We start from the raw sequence: 24,471 nt of genomic DNA, 5'->3' as shown, positions 1-24,471 counted from the left end.
ATCTAATTTGATCAATGCATCTTTGCTGAATAAAAGATTTTGTAAATATAAGCATTTGTAAAATAATATATAATGTATTAAAACAATATAGAATCCATAAATATATACAAGAAAAACTACAGAAATGCCTAGTCAAATTATTGCAAGCCTTCACAACAGTCCTCAACAGCATGTACACGGCCCACGTGCGCATGTGCGCCATTGACCTTTTTCGGCAAAACTTGATCAGTCTTCGGTCAGTCGTCTTTTATCTAAAGTAATTATGCCCTAAGGAAGCTCACACAGGGACAAACGGAGCGGTTCATACCTCAGAACTGGTCACATCTCCTCCGATGATCCTTTAACAGGGAGTGTACTGGCATAGAAAACCTCTTCCTGCCGCTTCACTTTGAGAAAAAAAAAACGTACCTCTACAAAACATGGCACAGGAAGTACCCCCACACAGTGTGGCACAGCACTGGCTGCCTCACACATTCAGTGGCACTTATACCCCTCAGCTTCAAAGGCAGACAAGCTAGAAACCAGTTTGGTATTTTTCCACTTAAACAAAGAGGCTTTTAAAAGAAAGAAATCAAATTCACACCATTGTGTAAAAATCCAGAAGTTACACAAATGAATGGAGATATTTGGTTAAATAAAGACAGCATACAAACACAGCTTGATGTGATAAACACAAACACAATAAAGGCTGAACCCTTTCAGCACTCATTTCTGAAATAATATACAAGCTTTATTATTACAGGTTATGGACCATAAGGCAATTCAGCATCAGTTAGTAAAATCACTCGAAAAACAAATCAACCAGAGAGAAAGATTGATCCAAATTTCATGATAAAAGAGTCCTGTGTAAATAGAGACAGCGTTCTGTCTTTTTCCCGCGTTTGTGTGTTACACGCCGTCTCGCAGCGTGAGCGTGGATCGTGGCTGAGTGGGGATTCACTCTGAACACTGCCAGAATACAGCGTGTGTGTGTCCTCGGAAACACTAACACAAGCTAACCACGTCCCACTGCCCCTGCAGACACAACCACTCACACACTCACACACTCACACACACACACACACACACACACACACACACACACACACACACACACACACACACACACACACACACACACACACACACACAAACACATAAACACACACACACACACACACACACACAAACACACACACACACAATGTCGCCCAAGAGAGGGAAACCTCGCCTCTGATGATCCTCATCCAACCTCTCTCCCACATTTCTCCTGCATTATACACTCAAAGACACACTGTACAGGAATTCCTGTCTCACAGACTCTCAACCTGCGGCCCACGTTACGAGGAGAGTGAGGGAGACATGCGAGTGAGAGAGAGAGAGAGAGAAAGCGAGAGAGAGAGAGAGAGAGAGAGAGAGAGAGAGAGAGAGAAGCCGGTACGGTGGGCAACAATTATGATAATTGCCAGGGCACTCAGCTGAAGGATCAATCAGCTGTGATTACAAACCCTCCTGCATGATCAAATATTAATCTGCTGTACCTTCAGTCTGACCTGCCAGCACAGAGCCTCTTACCGACTTATGCATTAAGCGATTTGCACAAGCTGAACTCATAGCACCTAATAATATTGGACATGCAAGTCAGGGCATTAAAGGGATCTTCCAGGAACTGAATTGACTTACAATAAACAGGATAAAAATAGCCCAGCATAACAGCCAGGACAACCCTTATATGACAGTCCAATTATATTAAACAAGGTATGACTGTAAAAACCAATTAGGGCAAATTCCACGGGCCACCTGATGGATTTTGTTCTTGTCATGTCCTGGAGAGCCATGGCTGCAAAGTCAAAGACAGAAAGGTCAGCATGTAATCATAGTAAACAGATGCAATACAGCAAAAGATACAATTCATTTCACTTCTTGGTTCTGAGAAGGTGAAGATTAAATTTTGCACATAATTTGATTTTAAATGGTTACACATGTAGAAAGTTCGATTTTTTTTTTCCTAAATAAAGTACACAAATGACAACACAAATAAGATAAGTCAAGTTAGCTAGATAAAAAGATATATATATGGATAGTATTTATATTGGTTTTACTAATATTATAAGTTATACATAATTGTATTATGTTAGTTTTGTTATTTTTAGAAGACCATTTAAAAACAATAGTATTTATAATAGGAACCGTGTTAACCGTGTTAATCATAACTAAATCTGAATATTTTATATTTAACATTAATTAAATGAATTCAGACTACTAAAGTACAGTTACATTAATGTAGAACCGGAGACAGAGGGGAAAAGATTGATTGAGACACTTTCAAGCCAGCCCATAAACTTAATCTCAATTTAATCACTATTCAATTTAAATTTAACATATGCGTTGATTTATGATAATCCATTCTGACTGGAATATTCACATCAAACAGGACAATGATTGAATTAATAGCCACATTAATTACTTTGTATGCAGACATGTATTAAAAGACAAGTGTCTGTTTCTTTTGTGGCAGACAGCAAATGGTGGTTAACGGGATTAATATGACATTACATCAACTCAGACACTCGACATTTAATAACACAAAACAGCTTGTGGAAATCATAGGATTATTCCACAGGATTATAACAGTGCCCCCCACCAGCACAGACCTGAGAGCAGATAGGGACTCCAGATAACCTAATCTACTTACATCTACAAAGCATATTTAAGTCAATATATATTTTTTGAATTACACAGATAAGGCTTATTCGACGATCATAATCTTATTTGAAACCGTATTGTTTGGTCTGTTGGGTATTAAAGATAACAGATGTCATGGTTAGCCTCCAGTAAACACTATTTGCGCTACAATAGTTTGCGTAGATGCATCAGGGCGCTAAATGCTGGAAGAAATGTGGGGCGAAAACAAACAAAGAAAGAAACAAAAGCAGTCAGAAAAGGAAAGGGGTTTAATGTAATATTTTCTTTGTGAACTAAAGAAGTGGAGTGATAACGAGTGTAGTACATTAGCATTTGAAAAACAACAGAAGCTAAAAAAATTTACTTCGGGGTGACTGATGCATTTAGAAAGAAAAACGAGTGGGGCACACACAAAGTTAGTATAAAACTAAATATTTCAGGTAATGCCCAATCTAACTTTAATAACTTTTTGCTATTTTACGTAAAATAGGTGTAAATGCAATAATGTGATCTGTTTTAAGATACACACAGGAGACTTTTTTTTTTTTTCAAGAAAAACAAAAAAGAGTGTAATCTCTTATACTAGCAGGTCTAATTTCAGGCCTTTATTCAGAAAATGAATCCCACTAATAATAGATTAACCCAAATGCTGGTTGGGGGCTAAAAGAACTCTCAGCAGGGAAAACTTGGCAGTGTCAGGTACTGAAATGCTGTAGCAGCCCAGTGAGAGAATGTGTGTAAATACTCTGTCGTAAACAGGGTGGGAGATGGTCTGCTCTTTGAGACACAGCCACGTACAAACAAGAGCCCAAATGTAAACCAGACTATAACAGTGAAACCCAGACCCCATCGGATCCTTTTACAAATAAATCAGAGAAAGTAAAGGGAGTCAGCCTTTATTTGGCATCTCAAGTGAAATTTTAGTAATTCCGGTCCCTCAAATAAATATCACATGAAATTTAAAGAGTTCAGTTTGTACGGTACAGTAGTCTTAAACAATTACTGTATTGACCTCACAATATGGCAGCTTTGTGTGTTGGCATATGTTGGATTTAAATATACTAAAACAGGCATAGCATTCAGTAACCAATAAAAATGACCGTGCAGCAATTAGATTGAGAAATTAGCCTAGCGAAATATCAAACCATTTTGTAGCTTATACAGGACAGATTTAATAGGCATGTTCCAGAAAAAATCCTATTCCCTTTTTTAGGAGGCTACTATATGAGAAAATGCAAGCATACACACACAAATTGTTGTGTTAAATTAAATTTAAATTATTCTGCTAATTATTAGGTCAAAAACACTAACTAAATAAATAAATAAATAAAAAAGTCTCACTTGTGTACTCCAAATGTCCGTAATAATATCATCTTTTTTATTTTTATTTATTTATTTGTTTTTGTTTTTTTTGACTAAAACACTATTAAAACCTTGTAAGGAAAACAGTAAATTTTTAAAACTGATTTAGAAATTATCAGAACTAACTGGGATGCAGTTTTGTTTAGGCAACGTGATGGCATTTTATGTGTGAACATAGATTACATGAAAAGATACAAGACTCAAAACATTTATACACAGTTACGGTGCACAGAGTCTTGTGGTGAGCAAAAGGATTGTATAGGATTATTACAATCCTGCAGCTTTGTTTGTCTGTGAAAGGTTACAGAAGGACGAGCCATAAAGAGTTTTGGATTAGTTCTAATAACTGAGGAATAATTACAGTAAGTCCAATCTAAATAATGCACATGCTATTAAGTGCATGTTAATATACTAAATCCTCAAATGCGTCATTGATTTCCATTAAGAGTCTGATGATGTTAGGATAATATTAATTATATAAAAAAATACATCATGTACTTTTTAAACATGTTGTAATTAAATGTGATGACAAAAACTGAAAATCTGATCCGAAACAAACTGTAAAAAAGACAATTTCTTCAAACAAAAATCAGTGAAACCACATAAATTCAGTTGTTATTTAATTATTATAATGCATTGTGTTTGAAACACACATAATTCTTTATATTCTTTATATTTTAAATGCAATTGTGGCATCAGCTTGTGCCTACATTTGACCAGATCACAGTTTCACTAAGATACTTTACACATTACGGCCACAATGTAAGAGCGCCGTTGCTCATCTTCTACATGACATTAGCTCATGTTGGGGTCAAAGGTCAATGGTACAGACCAAGATCCTCTCCCTTGTCACTCCTCTCCCCCTATTCCTCCTCTAATTGCACAATTGGATTAGCGCAGAGCCTTCCCCCAATAACAGAGCTCCCCCAGATTTAATATGGCGGTGGAATCTAGTATATAAGATAATTTAGATAGAAAACTCATGACTCGGGGCTTGTGATATCCAATTCTAGACAAAGCTACTGACGTGTGTGTTTGTGTGTGTGTTTTTTTTTTTGTACCCTATCATCCATAAGACTTCCAGCACACCTGAACACACAGTTTAAGACAGGAAAATTAGGCAGACTGTTGAGCACCGTTTTCGCTGTAAGAAGAGCCAAAAGAACTTTAAGAATCTCTTCTAATTAACTTCATGAAATGACTGCAGCATGTAATGACAACTTCCTCCTAATTGTAACTTTAAAATAGAGCTGCAGTGCTCCAAAGATACACTCCATTAGCTGTCAGATAAGAGAAAAGCGGTGACAGAACCGCCACACAGTCAACAGTTATAAGACTGTGAAGAGACTCACTGAAGCCAGTGAGTGCGAGATAGGTTTTAAACTGCTAAAATCATTGCCAACATGTAGATGAATGTCAAGAGAGAGGTTGTCACGAGACAAACACATACCAGCATATGCACAGGTGTGCGACACTGACACTGAATTTGGTAAAAGCTGCTCCACGGGATCTGAATTTAGTTAGATTTTGATCAGTTAAATTGAATGTGTACATTTGCACAGTGAAGTGAATTAAGTATTGAAACATGAATTTTTTTTTGGACGTATATCAATTTCATGTGGAATTTTATCGATTTCTTCCTCATTTCTATCCACAATAAATGTGAATAAAAGCTTACTTAAATTATCCTCACCATATATGTTGTTAGCATTATATATTTATTTTTCTTTTTTTTTTCTTTTCACACCTGTTTGTAAAGTCATGGTAACAATCTCAACATGTCAATTTATCTTTGAGTGTGTTTTTAGAATACATTTCAGAATATGCATTTATAAATTATCTGTTCCAACTATTAACACAGTTATTGAAACCAGATGATTTACAGCCGAATTGCTATGTTGATGGTTTTATATATATATGACAAAAACAAAAAAGCTACAAATAATATTAACAATAACAACAGGAATATTAAAGGAGGTCATTATCAATTTAATAAAAAAGAGAAATGTCTTTTAGATTTGAGTAGGCCTCCTATCGTACGGTTCCCTAGCATGCTACAATCAGTAAAGACACACTAAACATAAATACACACCTCTCTCCTCTGAATACTGAGAACTCCATGATACCGGTGCTTCCCGCCGCATCACTGCTCGACTGCCCCTCACTCTCCCCGAGACCAACAACAATTTCTTTTCTTCTCTCTTTTCCTGCTTCTCTCTCTCGCTCTCTTTCCTTTCTCTTTCTATCTCTTTTCTAGAGTCAATGTCACAGAACGAGACTCTAAAGGCAGCTACATCACACACAGCACAGAAGAGAGGGAGAGGAGAAACAGAAGAGCAACATTTTTAAAACCGTTAAATGTCGTAGCCGGTAATCACACTTATTTCCCCCTCAATCTTCTCATTTCTACTAATTTTCAACAAAACAAAAGCAGCAAATGTTATTTCAACAAACACTTCAAGTCAGGAACAAATCAAAAACTTTCCATAAATATATAAATATAGATATATTTTAACTCTTCCCTTCTCAGGGGATACTGTACACCACTTCATTTGAGTGTGTGTGTGTGTGTGTGTGTGTGTGTGTGTGTGTGTGTGTGTGTGTGTGTGTGTGTGTGTGTGTGTGTGTGTGTGAGAGAGAGAGAGAGAGAGAGAGAGAGAGAGAGAGATTGTGAGTACCGGGAAGCAGAATCAAGCTTGTTCTACAGTATCTGAGCTTTTTAAGTTTCATAGTGAAGATGCAGCAGCACCACCTTCTGGTAAGAACAAGTATGAGTAAAAAAGACACCAGAGAGGGAAAGAGATGAACTTTAAAGAAAGAGAATGCAGAAAAAGAGTAAATAAATAAATAAAACTTTACAGTGATTGCATTAAATTATACTTTTCATCTTTTTCATCACTGCGTAATGAAAACAGAAAGCTTACCTAGACCCCACCAAGCTGTACATTCATATTTCTCTGCCTCCCCCTCTCTATTCCAGCTGTGGTTAGAATAGAGGGATGTAAATAATCATCTGTGTGTCTCACCCCCATTTCCTACAGAGGATCTCCTGCCCTCTAATAACAACTTAATCAGTGTGATTACACATTCATCACCGCGTGTGTGTGCACACGTGTGTGTGTGTGTGTGTGTGTGTGTGTGTGTGTTTGGAGGGGGGGGGGGTTGTTTTAGTTGGGAAATGAAATATTTGGGACCAGGTCCTATGGCCAGAGAGAGGACAGCAAGTCACACGGCAGCTGTATAAACACCCGGAATGTTCTGCGGACAGGTACAAGAGAAACTCCAAATCTGCAACAGCCCAAAACCATTATGGTGCTATGGAAAAGAATGAATAGAAGAGTCATATTAAAAACATGAATGATTAATTATTGAAAATACAACCGTATTGGTGTTGCCGTGATTAACAAGGAATCCAAAACAAGAGCGATGGCACTTTCATACTTGAATGGGAGTGAATGCATTCAGTTTTGAAGTTAGAACTTTGCACGCAAGTTGCACACATCCACACACAAACCAAAACTGCTGTGAGGATGTTTCTTTCTGTGTGTGTGTAATACACAAAGCAAGATTTGTAAACCATAAATGACAATCCGAAAATGTTTCTGTAGTAAAAAGTTTGAAAAAATCAGACGACCGCACTTTTTATTAATCTAATAGAGAATTACGTTGTTCACTTCAGTCATCAACGTAATGATACAATCCAAAAAAAAAAAAAAAAGTATGTTGTTGTTCATTTGTCTTGAATTAATTAACACTTTACTACATTTTCTTCATATGTTCAAAAATAATAACCGAGATGTGACATAATTAGCTTAGAAGTGAAAATTGTTTCAAATTCCCATGACGTGTATTTAACTGCAAGGGGGAAAAAAAGCATCAGCACCTGCGCTATAAATTAAGCTACTTGGAAAAAAATGTTAAGCTGACAACAACCTAGGCTAAAAACTTTTTCAACCTCGCTGTATAAATTGCATGCATAATAATTATGCAAAATGATTATGCAAAAGTTTTCCAAGGCTGTGTGTTCACAACCTCACACCTTTGATAAATATATTAGAGGCCTTTTTGCATATGAAAAGGTGAGAGATATGCAAGCGAGATGGAGGTGTGGGTACGATGCAGGCTATAAAAATGATTTGACCTCTTTATGCAGTCACACCTGTAGAGAAGAGCCAAGCTCAGGAAGGTAGTGTGAGCAGGAAACACAATTAGAGCATAGACGGCAAATCATATTAACTTTCCATGTTCCAAGAATTAAGCTGCACACGAAATGATTAATGAGAAACTACACTGATAATCAACTTGTGTGAACCTCTCATGCAAAAGTGGTTTTTGGGGGTTTTTGTACCACTGCAGATTGGAAGCCATCGTCTTTCTTTGAAAAGGAACAAACACATCTCCCTGATCTTTATCTTAACATTAATTCAAAACAACTTCGGTTCGGTCACAACTGCTTGTGCACACGGAAGCTAAAATCAAGATTGATTGACTTTTGCTTGTCGTTCTGCTTGCTTTTTGCTTACTATCACTACCTCTGGCATAGATCTGTGTGCTCTAATCATCCTTTATTGAAGCCTCTTCCTCTGCAGCCTTTTCAAACCCTCGTCAGCAGTAATGGCCACATATTGTTTCTGTGAGTGTGAATTGATTTATATCAGCAGTAAAGCATCCCCAGACATGCAGAGAGGGTCATTGGAACCCAATAGCAATTATATGTGTTAGTCTGAACAGAGAAGGCCGGGGAAGAAGTCGGATCAATACTGCCAGCAAAGGTCAGGAAGATCCAGGCAACAAGGAACAAGAAGGAAAACACTGTGTGCATGTGTTACACCGTCTGGATGTGTGGAAGAATATTTGTACAAATTCAAGAATCAACTCTGCGTAAATCTATTCTTATTCAATGCAGCTATTAATATACAGAAGGTTTTATGAACGATTTACAAGCACACATTCGTACTGCTCCTGTGTTGTGAATGAGGCCCATAAGGTCAGGAAGCACAATTGAAGTGCAATTTCATCTATATTGCTATTTGAGAAAGGAATCGCTCAAAAGTTTTGTGTTTGAACTTTGTTTAAACATTCTGGGCTTTGCATATGATTTTCATCTATCCCTTTCCCTCAGCCTTTAATTACATCGCCCTCACTCCCGCCATTAATATGCTGATCTCATTATGACCTACATTACCCGGATTAACGGATTCAGTAGGAAACTGGAAACCAGCAGCAAACAGTGTTTCCGTCCAGAATTCCCATTACCCAAGATTTCGGTTGTTTTCCTCCCTTTATTCTCCGCCATATTCTCTCTTATTCTATTCGTCTGAAGTTCTTTCTTTCTTTATATCGAGTTCAAACCAGTGCCAGATCTCTCTTTTCTCTGCATGTGTGTGTGTGTATGCATGAGTCTCTAAGGAGGGTTTGAATCCATATTAATTTCCTCTCTGGCAGTTATGTGCTTTTGTATGAACTGTGGGGTTTCACTTCTAATCTGTCAGTAATTCAGTAACGTGTAAACTAATTATGCCACACATATTTATGTAATTGGTTCGAGAGCCAGAAAAAAAAAAAAATCAATCTGTTGGTTGAGAATGCATTAAAGAGAATGGAGTTATTATAATCATATGTCAAATGCTGATTATGTTATGAAAGTAAAAAGTGGATGTCAGCCACAGGTCAATACGGAGGCCCCCCGGCTCCATAAAAATCCACACTAGTGCGTTCAATAATGGTAAGAGCGCACACACACATCTATTAACTCTTATTCACTTTCTCATACACACACACAGATCATTGCTCTCTCTGGGGCACGGATGGTATTGATATTGCTTCACATAAAAAGCAATTCTGAAAAGTTTGATCTAGTGTTTAGGATTAGCAGGGCTCCTGACATCAGTAAAATGATTCCAACTGGAGGAAAAAACACACACCCGAACACACATACTGTGTCTTGAGTTAGCATGGAACATTATCCGCAACATGATCAATAAGGAGCAATAGCCAATCAGGGACTAAAGATGCTATAGAAAAGACTGACAGAGAGAAAGAGAGAGAGAGCATGTTGTAGGGAAGAGAAACGGAAAGAGAAAGCTCATAGTTTTGAAAATATATTACATGACAAAAACAGTTTAAGTGATTTATGCCTATTTTAATAATATAATTCAAAAGAATAATTTTCAATTGATCTCTCGGCCTTCCAGGGTAACTCAAAACTCTCAAGTTTACCTCATATGTTTTGTGTTCATGTTCAAACTTCTTTATTTTAGAATAAAAGGTGAGCAATTCTAAAGCATTCTGAGCAATTCTGTATGCTGTTGATTTCATCAGTTTCAGTTTCAGCGGTGCTAAATAATTTCTGACCCTGATCAATCTAATCAATAATAATTAGAAAAATAAATAATTTCACCATTGCACAAATAAATAAGTTGCAACTGCTGCAAAGTAAGTAATTTTGTTTGAACTTTTTTTTTTTTTCATAAAATAAGTAAACAAGTGAGAAAAGAAAACTCAATGTTACTGTCCCCTTAGCCCCTTTAAACAATGTTTTAAAATATAAAGTATTAAAACATATAGTATTCAATACCATACGCATTAAATACAGCGTAAGTTCACAGCCATGCATAACGACTGCATTACGCTCATCAAGCATCCTCTTGCTGATCTGGTAACAATTACAGCTGACAAGGTTTATGATTGATAACCTTTGTTTACAGTGTTTAAAGAGGGGGCAGATTTCAAAACATCATTTCCCTGAGCACATAAATAACCGGGACTTAAATTGACCCCTCATCCGCAGAAAGGCATACTACGCCTGTCCCAAAAATGTTCGACAATCAAACAACAATAACAGTTTCCATCTTCAGCATGAAATTATGTCCATTTTAAATCCCCAGTCATACATCTTCAGCTGACAGCTCTCAGCCAGCTGTAACGAGCGCAGACGTAAATACAGGACGTAGCTTTACACTGTATCCTCATCTAGAAGCCTGCGCTGATTACTAATGTCTAGATTTCCATCTAGATGTTGCCGACGATGATTGCTAGTGTCTGACTCTGTATTACACAGCAGGAAAGGAAAAGAGGTGCTAGTATGCGATATGATTATGAAGACACTGAGAATTATGTATTACACCGTCTATTTTTAATTATAAGCATTTTGCTAGCGATTAAATGCTAGACTATTGTGATTAAATTCACATTTATTATACAGATTAAAGGAAAAGTGAAGAATTAAAGGAACATCCAGCAAAAAAAAAAACACTTTGTGTAAACGTACAGAATAAAATGTCTAAGGTGGTTCGACAGGCTGCCTGTAGCTCGTGCAGCCGGCAGCAGAGCAGATGTAAGTCAATATGGGCTCATATGGCACGCTGGAGGCACAGAGACTAGAGTCTACAGACAAAGCAATCTTCATCTAAACATCAGTGGCTCCAGATATGGATTTGAAACCGCCGGTGGGAACTCACTCTTCATAAGAGAAACTTCCTGTCTCTGTGTGTCCTCTTCTCCTGTGGCTCACCGCTCGTGTCACAACTCTCTCTCTCTCTCTCGCTCTCTCTCTCTCTCCTTCTCTCAAAAGACGTCTTTCTTCTTGTTTTATGGATTACAGCGCATCAGCACTAATGTGTCTTTTCATTAATTATGGATGCAATTTTGTGTCCTTGTCCAACTCTTATTTATTCAAAAGGAGAGAAGCATCTCAAGTCTGAGCTGAGGGAGAGGAAAGAGGAAAAGTGTAATCTCCTGCCGCACCTTTTACACATTCATAGCTTAGGTCTCATTATTCACCTGGGCTTGACACTCAGCACACACGCACGGCCCATCTGCTTTTGAGAACCCCCTTGTAATGAATTCACCTGTCCTGGGAGCAGAGCAGTGGCCGTGGTCTGATCCGGGAGGCTCAACATAAATGGCGATCCAAATCAATACAGATCCTGCGAAACCGAATGGATAGCCGAGGTCCACGCTGGGAATATGTGCTTTAGGGTTAGCAGGGCATCTCAAAGTAGCTTTTCCTCTCCCACACACTCACTTTTCCTCTCCCCTTTTCCTTTATTTCTCTGTAAAGCCTTCTCCTGTTAAACAAATTGCTGGTACAGGGATGTGTAGTCTGGGTTAGCTGATCAGGCTTTGATGTGAACAAGTCAGTAAGAGGTCATCTGTCTCTGAAAGCACTGCCGAGGGCTCCAGCGAGCTAATATACTTGGCATGGGCACAAGTAGAAGACAGAGAAAGAAAGATAGGTACATAGATAGACAGGGGGGGGGGGGGTTTGGGGGGGAGAATGAGAAAAGCAATAGGTTATGTAACACAAACGGAACCTGTGTGTCATAGTATGTCATACAGTACATAATAAAAGGCACAAGTAACATTATTAAGCATTAAATTCATAAAAGAGGTTCAATAATTATTTCAATAAATGATTATAAAAAATATTAGATGCATTACTAAAACAAATATAAAAATATATTATTATATATACAAATATATTACATTATTTTTATAAAAACATTACCTCTATATTTATTATTTTAAATAATTGTAAAAGCAATAATAATAATAATAATAATAATAATAATATAAAACAGCATTTATATTATATTTAGTGAAGTGTCCAAGACACTCTTGTAAAAGAGATTTTAAATTTCACCTTTCCATTTTCCTAGTTAAATAAAAGGTGAATGAATATGCAGTAGAATTGAACAAATAAATAGAATAATATTTTTTGACTGCATCCTTTGTATGAAGGATGCTTTACATATAAAGATTGTCTGCTTATTTATTCCCTTTTTATGCAATGCATGTCCAAATTCTCAAGATACTCCCAAAATGTGAATTTTGCCTTTAAATGTAATGAGACATGGACGAAACAGTCCAGTTTATCTCCACTGTAAAATACAAACACACAGCATGAATTTTCATGTTGGTCAAGAATGGTTTATGTGGTTCGGTGCTATTCTAGCTCAGCAATCCATTTCTTTCCCCAGGCCTAATGAAGAGGCCCGATGGGAACGTTAGCATCCCATAGACTTTTCAGAAGGGAGTGTGTGTGTGTGTGTGTGTGTGGAGTTTTCTCCCTCTCATGAATGTTTCCTTGTAAGTCACATGATGATGATTACACCAATTCATTTTGCTTGAACTATACTGCTGAGACAACACGCTCTCATAATTATCATTTTACCCTGAAACCCTGTAATCTTCAGCTACCTCTCGCCATCTCACCAAAGAAGTTAAAAACTTATAACGGGAAGTATTTATCAAACACACATTCATTCCGTCTCTCCCATCATACACACATAAAACACCTTCATCTCACACCCGCCTGATGTCTTGGTTCATGCTGTGCGTGCTAGGCTGACTCACACACATACACACACGAGGACTCACACCATTTCAGCAGGCAGCAACAGGAAAGTAGGATATGGGGATTTTAGTGACTCATTAATTCCACCTAATTATTCTCCATGACATCCATTTCTGACATTTCCTTAGTGTTACAATTCACTGACCTTAAACGTGAGCCCAGCGCTAACGGCTCTCTACTGAGCTCAATCCTGTGTTAAAAGTGCTCTTATCCTACAAATACAGCGTTGAACATTAAAAGCATTCTGTTTTAGGTCATGATGGACAACTAGTCTCTCAGTGACAGAGTAATCAGAGAGTGTGGTCTACTATATTTAAAGAATTTTTTGAGTGCAGTGGTAAGTTCTTTTTGTACAGTTTGCACACAAGTGATGCATTATGGAGCTCAAATGAGAACGTGACAGTCCTCTGTGCTCCCACATTACTTCTTGCATGATTTTCATAATGCACTTATTTCACGCTTCATAAACAACATTTGCATAAAGGGGGGATCTAACATCTAACAGACAGGAGCAATGGTTTAAAGTGTAAAAAGTTAAACATAATAATATTTTTCTCTCTCACACACCTATCTTTTCACTTCAGAAGACATTGATTCATCCTTTGTGGCGGTGATCACTTTGTGTGGTTTTGGAAGTGTCAACTTTAGTGTTACCATCCACTTCCATTATATAGACCTACAGATATGAATTATTTTTCAAAATATATTTGAAAGAAAGTTATAAACATCTGGGATGGTTCTAGGGAAAACAATGAGTTGATAATGTTGTTTTTATTTTTTTGTCCCTTAAAAGATGAATTTGACTGATATAATTCCTGACTGACATAATTTGACTGAAATACCTGTATGATTTTTAATAGGGCAGAAACTCTTAAAATGAATAAAACTGAATAAACATGAAACTTGTAATGAGTTAAACTGATGGAACAAATTATATTTCTATACAATAAAAGACAGCTTTCACAGTGTTTCAGTGTTTTAAAAGCTGAAACCAACCTAATGATTCGTTGACTACTCGATTTAGAAAAACTAGAGGCTAATTTTATTCATGACACAGAGAAACAGTCGACATGATTTCAGCGGTGACCAGAGAGGGTTGAAGGGAGAGAGACAGACAGGCTGACTGACAGACGGAGACAGCGTGACAGAGAGAGAGTGGCAAGTCCCATCACCGTCCTTTTTGATCATGTTCATCGGCTACCCCCACCCTAGCGCAGCGGAGGGGTTAGATTTACCCAGTTTACCTACTTTCAGTACAACCAAGGAGCCACAAGCATTGATCTCGGCTGAGAGGGAATCGAGAGAGAGAGAAAGAGAGAGAGAGAAAGATGAAGAGCAAGTGAGGGAGAAATAAAGACAGCGAGAGAGAAAGACCATTAACTCTGCTGCTGTACAACTGTACAGCTATTGATTGATGGGGGTGATGCTGTTAATATTATTTATGGAGGAGCAGTTCCTCTGCTCTCTGCCTGAGCCACAGCCCATAATAAGCAATAATTGATGGCTCAGGAGACACGACTTCCCCCCACACGACCCCAGAGCAGTGGGAACTAGACGGATGGCCTCCAACGCAGTTATGATTGATATTATCAGATTACATAAGCGGCTGACATGAGGCCAGGCTGGCCAGCTCAAGTGGGGGGCATTGATTTTTGATTAGGACGGCACTCAACACATCATAGAGCAGGGAGGCAGGGGGAATGCACCCCGCAGGCCTGGATATGGGATGATTATTAGGGTATGTCTGCGTCTGCTGCACGGAGACGGTGGCTGCACTGCGAGAGTGTACGTTTGCTAAAGTTGGCAATATTAAAGACTGCATGCAACAAACCAAAATAAGCCGAACTGAAGCCTTTCATTTGTCTGATGTAATTGTGCATATGGGGCTGTAAATAGGCAGGCCTGTAGGTCGTAAGTATGCATGTGTTTGTGTCTGTATGTCCGTGCACGCACACATATTTCACAATAGAGACACGCAAATGTGTGCATCTAATTATCCCAAAGATAATAACACCACAGCTATAATATTAGACATCACACTGCACATGATGAGCAAAACTGAAGTTACATTTATTCAGCCTCTCAAACCTCAAGCCTGTAGTTAGCTGAATTAAAGGTGAACTGTGTAATTTCTGTCACTAGCGGCACCAAACTAAATCGCTAAAATTATGACTGTTTCCAAACAGGTCTCCCAAACTCTTGCCCCAACTGCCATTAATCAGACTAATTAATAGTCCCACCCTATATTTTCTGGATAGTACATTGGAAAAGGAGAATTTTTATATAATACTTGTATAGAACAAGTTTATATATATATATATATATATATATATAAACAGACATAATTTTTTCATATATACACAGTATCTGACAAAAGTTTCACAGGTCAAAGATTTTTTTTACATTTTTAATGATTAATTAATGTAAGTCTCTTATGCTCACCAAGGCTGCATTTATGTTCTCAAATATACAGTAAAAATACTAATAGTGTGAAACAGTATTACCTGTATTCTACTGTAATATATTTTTCATTGTAATGCAATATATTTTTAAGTATTATCAATGCTGAAAAACAACAACAACAACAACAACAACAACAATAATAATTTCAATTAAAATAAACCTTTTTTGATTGGGCCACTTGACAACCACTGATCTATAATATAAAGTAATGTTAACATTTTCATTTTTAGAATGTTTAGATATGTAAAACATTAGTTTAAAGTCAAAAATAAGAAACTTCACATTAAACACTAACTTGTTATACAAAACCCTATTGGACACAGGGCATTGAAGACATTTTACCCTTTACCCATGATCCTCTGCTTGACCCATGCAACAGCTGGATGACTCTGTGTTGGACCACCATGACAGGCAGTGGCCATTAACGTGTCATTTCCTCCTCCTTTTATCTGAATGAAGAGTGACCTTTCCATTTGACCCCAGCTATCATAACATCCTCTGTTTAAAAATGGAGGCTATTCACTATGGAATAACAGTTATCAAACTGCCCAGAGGCTACTCTCATCAGGCCAGTGATTAGAAATGATCACAAAAATGAAAAATGAATAGAAAATTAACCCCAAAATGAACTCTCTTGATCTAAAAAAAAAAACACTCAGCCATCTCTCTTTTTCTTATATTCTCAAGCCCCACATTTACTCATACACAGTCAGATGACTCAGTAGTGGTCATCTTCAGGGTCCTCATGTTCTGTTTTGGGTCTAAGGAAATTTTAATAGCTCAAAATATAGTTAGCACTGAAGCCAGGTGGATACTTCCTGACATTTCATAAGCTAATGGAAACTGATACTTTTGAAATTTGGATTAAACATCCTTAAATAAAATTGTACATTATAATAGGTTTGTGGTGTCAGAGATACTAGATATAAAACACTAACAAATGGAATAAATTTTTATATGGTAAGACCCTCTGAATGACATACACAGAGAAACACTCCTGCCAATTTTCCAATTATATTATATTATATCATATCATATCATATCATATCATATCATATCATATCATATCATATCATATCATAATATATTATATTATATTATATTATATTATATTATATTATATTATATTATATTATATTATATTATATTATATTATATTATATTATATTATATTACCTGTCTAAATATATTATTATTAAAGTACATCATTGTGGTCTTTGGGGCAACAGACATAAAGAACAAAAACATAAATATTAAAACCTGAGAGTTAACATGTTTGAGCTACAGTATAAAACACAATTTATATTATATATACAAATATGTCTACATGTTCAGCACAGTGCTTCCACAATGAACCAACTGTTGTGGATCAGACTATGCATGACCCCTCTAACCTTTTATCACAAACACACACACACACACACCCTGAGGTACCAGCTCAATTACTACAGTCACATGGTTTGCGCTCAGAGCCACACATTTCTCAATGTGCAGTTTGTGTAGAATGGTATATAATCATGTAGCCAAAACATGCAGATTTTAAATGAAAATGTGTGAAAACCATAATAAAGTTCTGAAAAGAGCTCAGTGTGCTATGAGTGTGTGAGTCTGTACATGGTGTTACAGCATGTGTGTGAGAGAGAGTTCATGATTAATGCTTCTTCCTTACTTCTCTGACATCTTTCCTTGTAATGGTTCTGTACTTTAGAATCAACTAATTATCTTAATTTTAGATGTCCTCATGAGCAATATTTTCTCTTTTCTGCACTGGTGTACCATCTATGGCTTGACAGAGATGTACTGAAGTTGAAACTAACTGCATTTGGTTTTATTAATAAACGGCATTAGATTTTTTATTTACACAGTTTATAACGGTAATTGAATACAAATAATGGGCAGGTATCTGCTTAGCCATCATGAGAACTGACCCTTGGCTGACCACCTGAATAGAGACAAGGCCAGAGCTATGCACCACCTCACACATTAGAACCTCTCTCAGCTAGTAACAAGAGCAGGTATTCATAACCATAATATTTCCAACATTCCAACTAGGTAACGTCAAATCAAAGCAGTGCAGATAAAGAAGTCAGTGAGGGAATGTTATTTCAAATTTTTTAATTTCCAAAATCTTTTTGCCTGACAGAGGTGACACTCAGTCGGGTGAGAAGGTGAGAAGAGTGGACTTAAATATGATGGATGACTTTTTTTTTCATAATTACATTCCAAACATTACACAGTGGATTCAGCAGTGGTGTTACCTTACCATTAACTAACTGAGTAAGTGCAGCTGGACCCTCTTGCATGAATCAATAATTCATATCTTTCACTTCCTGATATAGGTTACTTCATAACATAACACATTTCAAAGAAAGTCCTTCTGTTTCTGCCAAAACTTCTCTTAAACATACTGGGAAAAAATAATACAAATCACAAAACAAATCCACACAGCTGAATAGTATGACTTTATAAAATAATGTGCCTTTCTTTAAGGTTGATGGTTTAAGACACCTTAAAGGAAAAAGGCAAGACTCAAATGTTTAAGCTAATCTCAGTCCAGTGGTTAATTGTAGGGCAGAAAAAATGATTAATTCAGACATGATTGGGTTTAATTCACTCCATGATGACTCACAAATCAGCCTCTATGGATTATCTGCTATAAGGATCTATTGTGCTGAGTTGAGGGTCATTATATTGGCCTTTATACCACTGAATTAAAAGTCTTTCCTACATGTGTTAATGCAATGCATAATGCTTTTATAGAATACATTTAAGGACATATCTTTAGAACTGGAGGGTAATTTCTGGATTCTACAAGCTATGATCAGGAACTTTGACTTAAGGTACAGCTGTAAAGACTGCCAATTAATTAGCAGCACCAATTAAAATCTGCATTTAAATCGCCATGGGATAATACAAAAAAAAAAATTAATATCAGTTGCACATATGCATAAACACCAAGGCCAGGCCAAACCATCAAGAGTCTGAACACAGGCCTGTTCACTGCAGGACAGTCTACATGATTAATAACCCCCAATTAAAGGCAGGGTGACAGATTTGACATTCATATGATGCAGTCCCCAAAGATAACCTCTCTCTCACACAAACTCATCGTCTGAGCTGGTGCTGCCTCTAAACATCAGCACCAACAGATCTTAAATGCTTTAAAACTGGACGTCAAACACCTCAACATTTTTCCTTACTCAACAACGTTTATTGATGTCCAAGCAGACAGGCTTTCAAATACAGACAGAGAGGACTGCACTGCTGCAACTTTGAAAAACCCACACAGAAGACTAAACTGAAGACTGACAAAACACAGCAACAAAATGATGCACATAAATAGAACAGCTCCAAAAATAATACCACACCAATGTCACGTAAACTACGTTTAAGTTTTATATGCACCGTTTCTGAACTGAAAATCTTTCTAAAGACAAAAAAAAAAACATGGGACTCCCTTTATACAAAATTTTACACTTTATGCACTTTTAGTCTTTAATGTGTTTTTTGCAATGCATCAAGAACACAATAAGAAAATTGTACCTAACAAGTAAATTGTTTTGACGCATTATAAAATGTGGCAGGCAGATTCTGTAAGGATCTGAGAACAACGCAAAACTTTGGATCCCAGTATTGTTCAGGGTCCAAACACATTATTGAAGATCTTAAGGCCACTTTCGTCTCTAAAAAACACCCTTAATAATCCCCATGGCTGGAAGTGTGTGTGCGTTTGTGTATGTGAGAGAGAGCATACAACACAGAGCAAGAGGGGAAAAAAATCTGCCAACAATTAAACACAGACAGCGTTTTTACTTAGGGAAAAAGTAGCTGTTGTACTCCGAGCTGGAGCTGCCCCTGGGCAGCCGCGGAAGTGTCATTAAAAGGAGAAAGGATGCGTGAACAGCTGTTTTCAGTGCTGGCTTACACTGCCTGCCATGTTTCCCTTTTGTAGTCACAGCCCGGGAACACCACAATCCTCTGCCACGCCTGCCAAACTACATCTCACATGGCCAACATATGCCTTGGGATGAGCGACGGAGGCCGAGACTGAGAGAAAGGGTGTAGGAGAAGAAAAGGCGGGAAAAACGACACACTATTGAGCTTACAGTAGCCTCGTGCTGCCTCATGTAGTAGTGGTCACTGACAGCATGATCTCTCAATCATCACAGCATGTGTGTTTTATGTAATGGGCTACACTTCATAGAAACATGCTGACTGAGAAACAGATGAAGTGCTGGCTATATTCACAGTGTCTGGGCAAGACTACATTTTCCAAAAACAAAAATATCTTCCAAAAAGTTTGGGATCAGTAAGATATATATTTAAGTGCTGCATATATATATATATATATATATATATATATATATATATATATATATATATATATATATATATATATATATATATATATTAGTTTTGAAAAAAGAAAAACAGCGGACGTTAACACTTTTTCATTGTTACAAAAGTTTTCTATCTCAAATAAATATATATTTTTTTATCATTGTTTTTATTAAATTTTTTAAATACTTTAAACCAAGTACATTTTTTTATGCATAAAAAATATGTACAATAATCTTTTAACATAAAAATAAAACATTTTAGCACACACACACACTATCAAATAATCAAATAATAAATAAATGCTGTTTTAAACTGTCTATTCATAAAAGAATTCTGAAATATAAATATACAGTAAATATAAAAATTATGTATTAAGATTTCCAGAAAAATAAACTGAAGTAATAGCTAGTTGAAATGTTTGCAGGACTTCAACAATAAATTACATTTCACTATATATATAAATAATAAATGTTATTTTGAACTGTGCATTTGTGAACATAATAGACTTCATTCAAGAACATTCAAATCTTACCAACTCCAAACTTCTGAACAGTTTCGTACAATCACTTTTTTCTTATGCAGCCAAATGCTGAATATGAATTTTGTTTCGCTTGGCAACCGAACTACAGCTATTCAAAACATTTTTATAACCTAACAGGGGTTGACGGCAGCCTACATTAGTAATTGCCTGCAAAGAGAAACTTGCAACACATGCTCCTCGTACCATACATACTTCATTTTGATAACATGAAAAGTTGTAGAGATTTGTCTAATGCATGCTGCACATATTGCATGAGCTCTACAAATCTGGCTATTGTGAAAATGTTGTTTAAAGACACTACACTTAAAGAATGTGATTTTCAATCATGTCTTTCATAACCAAACTGTTTATGAACATGACTCTTTGTACTCCAAACAAAACTGACACCCACATTCTGCAGTTGAACGTTGACGCTTGGCCTGAAAATAAAACTATTTGTGAGCTTCTTTTTCATCTAAAAGATGCAAACAACATTCTTGTTAAATGTTTCATTTCCAATGTTGTGACTTAAATGGTGTACTGACACAACAGTAGTATTCAGAGTTAAAGAGAGCCAGTGATAGAGTGTGTTTATATGACCCATCAGTGCCACTCAGGAGCAAGCCCACCTGTAGTCTGCAAGTCATTACACCAGGGTCACGGGATATCCTCCATGTAAATGCACACTCACTTCACTTCAAATTGGGTGTAAAGATCCCATTTCCTCTCATTCGCAAACTGAAACACCTGTCCAAGGATGGGATATGATGTCGTCATGGTACCCTGCCATCCATTATATCCCCATTACCTGCAGATAAAAATGTTCAAAGAGAAAACAAAAAGTGTTTTTCATTTACATTTAGCAGACACTTTTATCCAAAGCGACTAACAGTGCATTTAAGATGAATTTTTTTTTTTACCTAACATGTGTTTCCCTGGGAAGCAAACCCACAATGTCTTGAGCTGCTAACTCAATACTCTACCACTGAGCCACAGGAACTACTATTTTCATAAATGTTATATAGACTATGGTGTAGGCCTAATTATAAAATTACTGGTAGTTAATGCATTACATTTTGGCGGTAGCAGCTCAAATAACAATAAAATATTTGCACAAGTCCAGTTTCCAGTGTTATATACTGTTACGTTTGATAAGAAACAAAGTCTCATCTTTCAAATTATGTCCCTTTTATCAGGAAATTCAAACAACATGCCATTTTGATGCTCGTTGATGTGGCGGGAAAGATCACTGTATTAGCGGATCAGTTCAAACGGCAGTGTGGAGTGTGATCCTTTTTACTACTAGTTTAAACATGAAATAAACATGACTACACATCCCATGCTTCACGTAAACCCTCAATCATTGTTTCAACCATGGAAGTTGAAATCATGAAATATTACACTATATACTCATTATATTTTAATATACTTGTTAGTTATGTCTTAATTATTTTATATATGTTTAAATAACTCTGTTATGAAACAAGTTATGGCAGCCACTGTGTAAAGGAATACTGTATACAGTAGCCTACTTCAATAACAAATAGAAATGGTAATTTAGAAGTTAATTTTAAAACTGCATTATGTGCAATATACTGTACTTGTTTGCATACATTATTTTCACACATTAGAGTGTCGAATATTTAAAAATAAATAGTAATTCAATTTAAGTTTGGGCTTTGTTGTTAACTGTAACCTAGTAATGTAAAAGAGCTCCCTATAGTTTAGAGCATAAGCTGAGGTATAGTTTTACATGTATTTTAAGAAAGAGCAATTAGTTTAGTAAACAACATATTAAATATTATTAAATATTAAGTTAATATTAGTAAACCACTTTTTAATATTACACAAACAAACACACACACACACACGTGTGTGTGTGTGTGTGTGTGTGTATGTGTACATGCACATATGTACATGTACAGTAAGAAAATCTTCTACTTTTTTCCCCACAATATTAGCTTGTTCCAAGAATATTTTTCTTACATGCACACTTACAGTACTAGTCCTCTTTATGGTAGAATACTTTCCTCATAAAACTGGGTCAGTTTTTGTAAGTAAACACTTTTACAACAGCTATTACAACAGATGCCAGAAGATGATACAGTATAACACAGAAATGTCTCTTTACATTTAACTGACTTTGCATGAATAAATTCCAGAAAATGGAAATACTTCCATTTCTAAGAGTAAAACCTGCAATGCATTTGTAAAAGTTGGTTATTTATTAATGACTTAATAATAAGACAGCAATGAGAAGAGGGCTAAAAAGAGACTCATTTTATTCTGTGCCATACCTCAGCTAAACCTGAAATAACTTACAACCCAAGGCTTGTTTGACACCAAACACCTCACAATCCCCCTTCACCTGACATGCTTCTCCGCACTAAATCACAGGAGCTGCTGTGACCGCTGACATGCTAGATATGGCCTGCAGTCACAGCACTCAATCAGCCCATGTCACTGCAATAGAGCTCCATCCAGCATCCTGTTTCTCCTGCAGAAGACCAATGAGAAACAGACAGCAAGTCCACTTACATGAATAAAGAGATCAACCAAACCATCTAGCCTGGAACTTTAAAGAATGAGCAGAACTTTTTATGGATCTAGGTATACTTAAATTAAAGAAAAAAAAAATAATGGACACGTCATTCAATACAGATCTAAAATACAGAGAACCTCAAATCAAAATACAGAGAATAGGATCCAATTTATTTCCTCAATGCGGAAATCGTGTATGGAATAGCAGTGTTCGTTTCCCGCTGGAAACACCTTTGCCATGCATAAGATAAATTGATTTTATTCATTATAATACTGAGTGTAAATTAATTTGATGTTAAAATATGTTCTCTAATTTCAGTACAGTTTGTTTTGGGGCAGGTTTTGGTTGCTTGTTAATTGAGTTTAAATGTACAGTATGTAATATTGTGCATGTAATACAGTATGTAATATATGCTGTATACATCCAAATAAATTAATGCTGTCTTGTATTTTGTCCATGTTCTTGCTTAATAATAAAATGTTCATCTTTTGTTTATTGCTGTTGCCTAGTAATTTTTTGTGTGTGATTTTTAATTTCCAGCCCATTTTAAGCCACTAATACAATTATTTTTTAAAACAATAGATGACTTAATCAACCCAGAATGGGTAAAAACGTTTAACCCAAAGTCTAATAACCCAGCATGTGTTCTGTCCAATATTTACCCAAAGCTGGGTTGCCAAATAACTAAACAATAAACAAATAAAGGTGGGTTGTTTTTAACCCAGTATTTTTACAGTGTATATAAGAGAACTTCATATCCAAAGTTTCTCTGAGAGTCGCTTCATGAGCATTTTACGGTTTCATTTAAGAAAAACTACCTTCAAATCATCTACAGTACACATAGAAACTTAAAGGTCAAGGTTCAGTATAGTGTACGCAGTTTGCGTTCAGCAGATATTCTCCAAAATGGTGCTACGGTGATGCAGAGAGACACATAGAAGACAAATTGTTGAATAACGTTATTTTAGTTTTCTTTGCGTACAAAAAGTATTCTCGTCACTTCATAAAATTACAGTTGAACCACTGATAGCAGATGGACTATTCTGACAATGTCTTTCATATTTTTCTTGACCTTGACATTTACATTTAATCATTTAGCAGACGGTTTTATCCAAAGTGACTTACAAATGAGAACAATAGAAGCAATCAGACCAACAAGAGGACAACAACAGTATACAAGTGCCATGACAAGTCTCAGTTCCCTTTCAGTCGGTCACTCTC

At 36.4% G+C, this 24,471-nt stretch overlaps 1 long non-coding RNA gene across 2 annotated transcripts; it reads right to left on the bottom strand.

Annotated features, from left to right (window-relative positions):
• Positions 1 to 705: 705 nt before the first annotated feature.
• LOC132114558 (uncharacterized) lies at positions 706 to 23,200 on the bottom strand. Of its 2 annotated transcripts, XR_009425334.1 has the most exons (4): positions 23,077 to 23,200; positions 21,400 to 21,516; positions 1,143 to 1,819; positions 706 to 1,014 (listed from the first exon to the last, which is right to left on the bottom strand). It is a non-coding gene; the product is annotated as an uncharacterized LOC132114558 (long non-coding RNA). The 2 variants fall into 2 exon arrangements; XR_009425335.1 differs by lacking the exons at positions 21,400 to 21,516; positions 23,077 to 23,200 and adding an exon at positions 6,119 to 6,306.
• Between the last annotated feature and the right edge of the window lie 1,271 nt (positions 23,201 to 24,471).

This window comes from Carassius carassius, chromosome 3 (assembly GCF_963082965.1).
Source record: "Carassius carassius chromosome 3, fCarCar2.1, whole genome shotgun sequence".
Lineage (NCBI taxonomy): Eukaryota > Metazoa > Chordata > Actinopteri > Cypriniformes > Cyprinidae > Carassius > Carassius carassius.
Note: the sequence above shows the minus strand (reverse complement) of the source record. Positions and strands in the feature narration are given on the sequence as shown.